The sequence below is a fragment of the Coenobita brevimanus genome, unplaced genomic scaffold (assembly GCF_032717465.1).
Source record: "Coenobita brevimanus isolate Jiangsu-jjx unplaced genomic scaffold, ASM3271746v2 jjx.HiC_scaffold_2634, whole genome shotgun sequence".
Classification (NCBI taxonomy): domain Eukaryota; kingdom Metazoa; phylum Arthropoda; class Malacostraca; order Decapoda; family Coenobitidae; genus Coenobita; species Coenobita brevimanus.
The window spans coordinates 120287-130358 of NW_027643581.1; the positions used below are offsets into that span (position 1 = coordinate 120287).

General features: G+C 41.9%; 1 non-coding gene across 1 annotated transcript; it reads right to left on the reverse strand.

Moving 5' to 3' along the window:
• Window positions 1–9768: 9768 nt before the first annotated feature.
• On the reverse strand, window positions 9769–9841 carry TRNAM-CAU (transfer RNA methionine (anticodon CAU)). The gene has a single exon. It is a non-coding gene; the product is annotated as a tRNA-Met (tRNA).
• Window positions 9842–10072: the final 231 nt, after the last annotated feature.

Sequence of the window (10072 nt, forward strand, 5' to 3'; positions counted from 1 at the left end):
TGGTTTGGTTACATGGTTACCACCCAGCGTTGTAAATGGTTTCTTGGCTTACAGGAAACCATTTGGCTTGTCACTCAATGTAAAGCCACCTGTAAATGAAAGAAAAGCAATAAGAAGTGACAGGAAAGATGCGAGAAATAGGAAGAGAGGAGGACAGGCACAGAAAAAGAATGATAAAGGCTAAGGAAGAAGTAGGTAGCATTACATCAAGTGAGTGGATGATGGTCGCCACCACCTACCATGATCCTTGCTATTCATTTGTTTATTTTACGCGTCGTATTCTGGTATTCGTATTGCTACAGCTCAGAACTGAAGACAGAGACAGTAATATTAGGACAAGTTAGAGTGAAAGGAGTATAAGAGAGTGTATGTGAGTTAGGTGGAGAGACGAGTAGTGGGAGACCGAGAATAATGAGGTGGAGGGATGCGGTGGAGAGGTATATGAACGATGCTGGTGTGAGTTGAAGGAGAGGCAGCCTGATGATGCATGACAGGGTAACATGGAGGCGGTTTGTTTGTGGTCACCCCTCCAGAGATTAGTTTTAGATATAAGAAAGAGCACCGAGATATAAATACATCCATAGTGGCGAGTCAATTGATTTTTCTTTTCTGTTGCTCTGTAAGGTCTTCTCTCAGCTTAACATAATCCTGGAGTTTTTCCTTGAATATATATCTTTATTAATCTATGCTACGTTCAGTGTAGGGTCGGACCTTACAGTCGGAGGGAGAGTGATAGCCAGAATTAACTTCCATGCTGACGAGGTGTCAGTGGAAGATGGGTGTCCATAGGAGGGATGATGCATATGAAAGTGGAGAAATATGAGGGAGAGTGAAAGGGAGAATTAACTACCACATGCTGGCAAAGTACGTCTGGGAATGGGATGGGTGTGTAGGGAGTGTGATGTTTGTGAAAGTGGAAATATTGTAAAGTATTGGTTATGTTTATGTGTCAGAGTGTGTGTATGTCATTGGTAGAAGTAATATGGTGTGAATATATGTAAGTATATATTATCTTTATTGATAGACAGTGGGTGATTCTGTACTTAGGAAATAAGAGGCTTTACGAAATGTTGATATACATATTTAGACACCACGTTATGGAGATGGTTTGTGTAATATTATCCTACAGAGACACACAGCCACACCTCCATACACAGGCACACCTTCATACACAGCCACACCTCCACACACACACACACACACACACACACACACACACACACACACACACACACACACACACACACACACCAACCCTGGAATATGCATCAGTAGTCTGGAGTCCTCATCTCAAAAAACACATAGACAAGATTGAAAAAGTTCAAAGGGCCGCTACAAGATGGGTACCAAGCTTAAGGGATCTAAGCTACGAAGAAAGACTAAATAAACTGAATCTACCAACACTACAGGAGAGAAGGAAAAGAGGTGACATGATAATGCTATATAATTGCATATCAGGGAAGAAGAAAATAGACATAAATGATTACTTAACATATGGAGAAGCATCAGCAAGAGGACACTGCAAAAAACTGCATAAGAAGAGAGGTGATAAAGACGTAAGGAAATTCAGTTTCCCAAACAGAGCAATTGATCAATGGAATGCACTACCGAATGAAATAGTGTGTGCCAAAACAATTCACAAATTTAAGGATATGTACGATAAATATGGTTTAAGACACGGGACAGTACGAGCTTGACTCATTCCTGTAAAGATACAATTAGGTAAGAACACACACACACACACACACACACACACACACACACACACACACACACACACACACACACACACACACACACACACACACACAGCTTCTTCCCTTCAGTAGAGCTTCACCCATCTCAGGAGAAATCTCTAGACGCTGGCAGGAGTAGAGGAGACTGTTGACAACCCACACCTGAGCCAATTATAATCATCAGGTTGTACCAGTTAAATAATAATAATAATAATAATAATAATAATAATAATGATAATAAGAAGGTGTCATGATGTTGAATAAGTAAAGAATTTTCACATAAAACCATCACTGATATTATGCACCTGTACTGATGGATGAGTAAATGGGGAGTATGTCGTCCTGTCTCGGCTACCTCCCTTTCCTTGGGGGAAGCAGCCTAGGTATATAGATAGATAGATAGACTGATGTGTTGATTTTACCTGTATGATATCTTAATTAGGAACTCAAAATGTGGCATGCAGGCTAATAAATCTGATCCCTGCTAGTCTTACATTAGTGACCGTGAAAAACTGAGGTCTTTAATTCTCCTTTGGTCTCATAGTTTTAAGATTAAGGACTAAATTAAGACGAAGTATTGAAGGAGTCTGTATTATTTGTGTATTTTTTTTATGCAAGGAAGAATGAACCCAAGGCCATTTTTCCTGGATACCTCTATGACAGGTTTCCCTCATTTATTTATACAGTTTTCTTATCTTTTTTATTTTCATTACCATTTTCCTGATGTTCTCTGCGTGTTCCTCTCCGCCAAATTCCTAACAGTAAGTGCCAGCAATACAATATACTAACACTATTTCATTTTTCAGAGAGAAGGAACCAAAGGCTGAACACCAACGCAAGATAGTCAAACAAGCAAGCCAACGTCAAGACCATGCTGTACCTGGACACACAGCGTTAGAAAAATGGAGGTCGAAGGCAGGGGGAGATGCACACCAGAATTTTGGCAATGCAGGTGAGTGATTACAAGACACGTAGTATTTTTCCACATCATTTCATCAACTCCCCCACCTCTCTCTTTCTCTCTCCCACACACACACACACACACACACACACACACACACACACACACACACACACACACACACACACACACACACACACACACACACACACACACACACACACACACACACACACACACACACACACACACACACACATTACATTAACCCTTCCACTACAGTGAGGAGATGGAAGGAGCACTTTGAGGATTTGTTGAATATAGAGGGTGACAACAGTGCGAGTATAAGTGGTTGGGGAATGGCTGGGAGAAGGAGAGATGAGAGGAGGGAGGAAGAGATCAGTAGGGCGGAAGTAGTGGAAGCAATGAAGAAGATCAAGATAGGAAAGGCCCCAGGGATTGATGAAGTGTGTGGTGAAATGCTGAGGTATGGGGGTGAGATTGTTGTGGAGTGGATATGGAAGTTGTGTAGATTGGCTTGGGAAGAGGGAAGGGTTCCAGAGGACTGGAAATCAGGTATAATTGTTCCTTTATACAAAGGAAAAGGGGAGAGAGAAGTATGTGGTAACCACAGGGGTATTTGCCTTCTTAGTGTGACTGGTAAAATATATGGTAGAATACTCATTGATAGGGTTAGGCATATGACAGAGGAGCTAGTTGGAGAAGAACAAGGGGGATTTAGGAAGGGAAAAGGGTGTGTAGATCAGATATTTGTTCTAAGATGTTTAGTGGAGAAGTATCTAGAGAAGGGAAAGAAAGTGTATGCTGCCTTCATGGACTTGGAGATAGCTTATGACAGAATAGATAGGCAAGGTATGTGGAAGGTATTAAGAATATATGGAGTGGAGAGGAAATTGTTGAATGCTGTGAAGAGTATGTACACACACACACACACACACACACACACACACACACACACACTCTCTCTCTCTCTCTCTCTCACTAGATGAATTAAATCATTGTATATCCTTCCTTACCTTCCCCAGTATGAAGAAAAAATCGTCTGAATATAGTAAGAATAAAAAGACAAGAAGGACTGACGATTTTATTCGGAGCTGAATTTAACCCCCTGTATTAGACGACGCTTAGTTTATTCTTCCTTCAGACGATTTAATGCAGCTGAGGAGAGGCTGTTTTTCGTAACTAGGAAAGGGGTGAATGAAGGGAATATTGAATCCTTTTAGTTTCTGATATAGCCTGAGCTGAATAAAATCGTCTGGAGGTAACTTGAAGGAAACCGTCTTTGTAGTGGAGGGGTTGAGGTATAATGAGGAGAGAGAGAGAGAGAGAGAGAGAGAGAGAGATACTGGAGCTGAATAGAATGGCTATATTTTTGAAGGCTGTTAATGTATTAGGGAGTTCAATCAACTGTAAACTAATTCTCTCTCTCTCTCTCTCTCTCTCTCTCTCTCTCTCTCTCTCTCTCTCCCTCTCTCTCTCATTATGTATACAAACCTTGCTACCTTTGTACTCTTTATCTCAGTAAACATCATGCTCTTTTCCCCTTCTTTCACCCCACATCCCTTTCTTACCATAATCCCTCTTCCTTTTGTTTTTATACTTCCTTCTCCTCTCGTCTCGTCTCCTCTCCTCTCCTCTCCCAGATTTCTTCCTGTCTTCTCAGTCTCTCTTCCTTTTGTTCCTATTCATCTCTCTGCTTTCTTCTCCCACTTTTCTTCTTGTCTTCTCAATCGCTATTCCTTTTGTTCCTGTACTTCCCTCTCCTCTCCTTTCCTCTCGTCTTCTCTCCTCTCGTCACCCACATTTCTTCCTTTCATCTCTGCTTCTCCTCTCCATTTTTCTCTTAATATTTATCTTTATTTTGCTTTTTTTTATCATCATCTTTCTTTAGAAGGGAGAGTCCTTAAGGTTCATTCCTTTTGCCTCTCTTTATTATCTTCATTATAAGAAAAACTGACTTTTTTTTTTCCCTCACTTTGCTCCACACTCTGTCACCTCAGTACATCCTCTCTCTCTCTCTCTCTCTCTCTCTCCACCTCTGCACTCCCCCTCTTCCATTTCTTCCACATTCTCTTGCTCTTCACGCCTTTCTTCTTCTTCTTCTTCTTTATTTTTTAATCATATCCCTTTTAATCATGTCTCTCTTTATCTTGGCATTTCTTTATCCCATTATCTCTCACTTCTTTCACACTTTGCTCTTCCTTCTTCATTTTTCTCCTTCCCTCCCCATCCACGTCTTCTCTTCCTCCCTCTCCCTCCATCCACACTTACTCTCCACACTCCTTGCCCCTCCCCCCTCCAAATTCAAGATGGCGGCCTTGTGTAGACTCATCAAATTACATTACCTTAGGCCCGTGTTAGAGAGAGAGAGAGAGAGAGAGAGAGAGAGAGAGAGAGAGGTGAAAGTGTGTGAAGTCAAAATGTAAGTGTTTGTGAAAGTAGCAGAGTGTGTATTTACGTTTGTGTACGTATGTATGTATGCATAGTGTACGCACTTACATGTTCGTCGTTTTTCATAGAAATGATTTATATCCTGTATATATACGGTATCTATATTTTCGTAGTTTTGTATATTTAGGCTACATACCTGTATATTGGTATATATTTTATGTGTATATATGTGTATGTTTATGTAGTCATGAGGTGTGTGTGTGTGTGTGTGTGTGTGTGTGTGTGTGTGTGGTTTTTGCTGGATGTCTTGGTGTGGGTGAACAGATCACGTTATTGGCCTGATGCTGCTTTACTGCCCCTCATAAACACCACAGGGGCAGGGGCAGGGACGGGGAGGGGAAGGGGTAGGGGGAGAGCAGGGCAGGGGATCGAGGTAGGGAGAAAAAGATGGGAAGAACAAGAGAAGGAGACCGATGAAGAGGAAGGGGATGGATAGGGAATTGAAAAGTTAGGGTGGGCAATGAAAAGGGTAGGGGATGACAGGAGAGAGAGAGAGAGAGAGAGAGAGAGAGAGAGAGAGAGAGAGAGAGAGAGAGATTAGCAGACGGGAATGGCAGTTAATTTGAATCAGAGGAGAGATAAGTGGGAAGGGGGGGGGGCTGAGAGTGGCAGGGCTAGTGAAGTGAAAGATGGAGAAACTGAGACAAAAAGTAAGGCGAAGAGAGAGATAAAAAAGGAGAGAGGTGTGATGGAGAGAAGGAAGAAAGTGGAGAGAGAGAGAGAGGAAGAAACAGAGAGGGGAGAAGGCAAGTAGTAAGTAGAAAATTAAACTAAAAGAAAAAGGAAGGGATTAGAAAGGAGGAAAGGAAAAGGAAGAAGCAGACTGAAGAAGAGAGGAGGCGGAAGAAGAAAATAATAAGACAAAGGAAGACAACTGCTCTTTATTTCTTTACCAATACGGCGCAGCTCATGTCGCCCTCTCGTGTGTTGCGGGGACGGATCAGCTTGTCGTATCACAGTTTACCCTGCGTCGTTGCTTCATTTTCTGATCTCACTGCAACACTCGCGCCCACACCAGGAGACTGAGCCGTTCTCGCAACACGATATCTGCTCGTCTATAGCCTATACATATTAATATATATTTTGCCTCCTAATAAAGATACATGTGTTTTTCTATAGTTACTGTTGGTTCCGTAATAGCATACATACATACGTACATAAATATAACTACAAATTTACACACACACACACACACACACACACACACACACATAGTTTCCCATGGCCCTCTGCAACACGTAGCCTACTTTTTTCACCCACGTCCGTATTCTCTTCGGATAAGGACTCTCCCTAACACCTCTTCCTGAGCGATTTAGTTTGCGTATTACACCTTTGCTATCCTCTTCTGTGTTGTTTAAATCATGCTAATATCATCTTGCTCTTTATAAGTAACGTACAAAATTATATTAACCTCACTTACCCAGGAATAAATCGCTAAGCAGTGGGTAATAGGGAGTCTCTTGGACTCAGCTTTTCGTCCTTTTGCAGCTCATTTTACAAAGCTTGATAGAAAAAAAAGTAGTGGCGGCTTCACAACCTTTTAATAGCACTTCTTCGTGACTAGCATAATATTTTAAATGCTAATCTGTTGCTAAAGCTTAGAATTCAGGATTGACACATTGCAGTTTTAGACCAAGTTGAGGTGAAAAGAGTATAGAAGTTATTGATTCCCCTCTCGAAACTGAGGTCAGAATAGAACAGAATTTGAGGTAAAGGAATGGATGGAGTATGTGGCATTCCTATAAGATTTTTTTTGTTTTTTTAGAAGGAACAAGAGGTGTAAGAAGACACCGTACTTCCTTCTCTTTCCTCCTTGAAAAATATATCTTGGTTACGAGAAGGAAGTGATGGTATTTGTGGTTACAAGAAGGAAGTGATGGTATTTGTGGTTACGAGAAGGAGGTGATGGTATTTGTGGTTACGAGAAGGAGGTGATGGTATTTGTGGTTACGAGACGGAAGTGGTGGTATTTGTGGTTACGAGAAGGAAGTGATAGTATTTGTGGTTACGAGAAGGAAGTGGTGGTATTTGTGGTTACGAGAAGGAGGTGATGGTATTTGTGGTTACGAGAAGGAAGTGATGGTATTTGTGGTTACGAGAAGGAGGTGATGGTATTTGTGGTTACGAGATGGAGGTGATGGTATTTGTGGTTACGAGAAGGAGGTGATGGTATTTGTGGTTACGAGAAGGAAGTGATGGTATTTGTGGTTACGAGAAGGAAGTGATGGTATTTGTGGTTACGAGAAGGAAGTGATGGTATTTGTGGTTACGAGAAGGAAGTGATGGTATTTGTGGTTACGAGAAGGAAGTGATGGTATTTGTGGTTACGAGAAGGAGGTGATGGTATTTGTGGTTACGAGGAGGTGATGGTATTTGTGGTTACGAGAAGGAGGTGATGGTATTTGTGGTTACGAGAAGGAGGTGATGGTATTTGTGGTTACGAGAAGGAGGTGATGGTATTTGTGGTTACGAGGAGGTGATGGTATTTGTGGTTACGAGAAGGAGGTGATGGTATTTGTGGTTACGAGAAGGAGGTGATGGTATTTGTGGTTACGAGAAGGAGGTGATGGTATTTGTGGTTACGAGAAGGAGGTGATGGTATTTGTGGTTACGAGAAGGAAGTGATGGTATTTGTGGTTACGAGAAGGAGGTGATGGTATTTGTGGTTACGAGAAGGAGGTGATGGTATTTGTGGTTACGAGAAGGAGGTGATGGTATTTGTGGTTACGAGAAGGAGGTGATGGTATTTGTGGTTACGAGAAGGAGGTGATGGTATTTGTGGTTACGAGAAGGAGGTGATGGTATTTGTGGTTACGAGAAGGAGGTGATGGTATTTGTGGTTACGAGAAGGAGGTGATGGTATTTGTGGTTACGAGAAGGAGGTGATGGTATTTGTGGTTACGAGAAGGAGGTGATGGTATTTGTGGTTACGAGAAGGAGGTGATGGTATTTGTGGTTACGAGACGGAAGTGATGGTATTTGTGGTTACGAGAAGGAGGTGATGGTATTTGTGGTTACGAGAAGGAGGTGATGGTATTTGTGGTTACGAGAAGGAGGTGATGGTATTTGTGGTTACGAGAAGGAGGTAATGGTATTTGTGGTTACGAGACGGAAGTGATGGTATTTGTGGTTACGAGAGGGAGGTGATGGTATTTGTGGTTACGAGACGGAAGTGGTGGTATTTGTAGTTACGAGACGGAAGTGGTGGTACTAGTGGCTTCTTCCTCTGCTGTATATTATGTAGTGTCGCCGAGTATCCCGTTTTATGTTTTGTTGCCGCATGGTTGCAGCGGTGGCGACGGAATCAGCAGTTGCCGGAAACACTCAACTTCCGGGTATTTGACAGTGAACGAGGATGTAAAACTTGAACCCTTGCCTTGTCCACTCTTTTTAAACGCCTTCCATCCTGTGCAGTATTGTTATGATGATGATGATGATGATGATGATGACGATGATGATGATGATGATGATGATGATGACGATGATGATGATGATGATGATGATGATGATGATGATGATGATGACGATGATGATGATGACGATGATGATGATGATGATGATGATGATGATGACGATGATGATGATGATGATGATGATGATGATGATGACGATGATGATGATGATGATGATGATGATGATGATGATGACGACGATGATGATGATGATGATGATGATGATGATTATCTTGCTACCAACAGGCAGTTTTATTTAGGTTGAACAGACTTGGGGAGAAGTTAAGGACGTCTACTACTAACACATTGATTTATAAAAGTCTCTCAGAATCTTAACGTTGTCTGAATATAGCCAGAATAAGGTGAAAAGTACTGCGTCGGACTGAGGGGGTTAATGCTCCCTGCAAGATGTGTTGGATGTTAATCAAAGTGAAAGGTTTCATTGTTAAGACTTCCGCTGTTTGTGTAATTTATGGTCACAGCAGGTACGTTACTCTCTCCCCACGTCACTCGTACGGAAGGGCTTAGGAATTTTATGCTAAATCCCGTATAAACCTTAAGTCCGTTCCCCAAGGCTTGACAGCCCTTCAACGCGCAACAGATTGCGTCACACACCATCACGCGTCGGCTCTTGAACACCAATACCCGACTGGTGTGATGGTGCTGGTATTACTGGGGGTATTTTGAAGGCCTTGTTTAAGATCTGTTACGACTTTTCAGCGAGATCTGAATCCGCAGAAGTTTTCCTTACGTCAGGCCAGGATCGATCTCGCGTCCTTTTACACAGTAGTCCAAGAGTCTACCTGTATAAGGCACTGTACCTCCATACATCCGTAGTGGGGAAAGGTTTAATTAGATGATAACGTGGACACCTAACCCTCTCGCTGCTGTTGATTCTCTTTGGTATTTTATTAGGTAGACACGGGACGGTTTGTTGTTCAGCTGAGTAAAATCCAAGTACTCAAGAGGTTGAAAACTAGACAGAGCAACGCATTTGGTAAAGAGATAAAGGAGAAAGATAAACACTCTACTCCCTTTACTCTGACTTGGCTTGAAACTGCCATCTCCCTGTCTCGAGTACTAATTCTAAGAAGTGTTAGGATTATAGGGTTTTGGAACATATCTAGGGTACTGCTAGACGATTTTACTCAGCTGAAAAGACCATCTCACCACTGAATCACTAAAGGCTGTCTCCAGTAAAATATAGTGTCCCGAGTGAGGATCAAACTCACGACTTTGAGATTATGAGACTCACGCGCTGCCTACTGCGCCATCGAGGCCTCGGACTCAAAGGAGAAACAAGTAAGGAATAGGAAAAGATAAATGAAAATAATTATACTCATTTCATCTGATGGAACAGAGTCACTCTTGCATATACAGTACTAAGTTGCGGCTCCATCAAATTTAATGAGCCTTAGTAATGAAGCAGAAATGAATCTCCTTGGTTATTAGTCAAAGTTATCCTCCAGTCTGACTGAAGTTGCCCCTCATCTTAGCAGAAAAAAGGATTA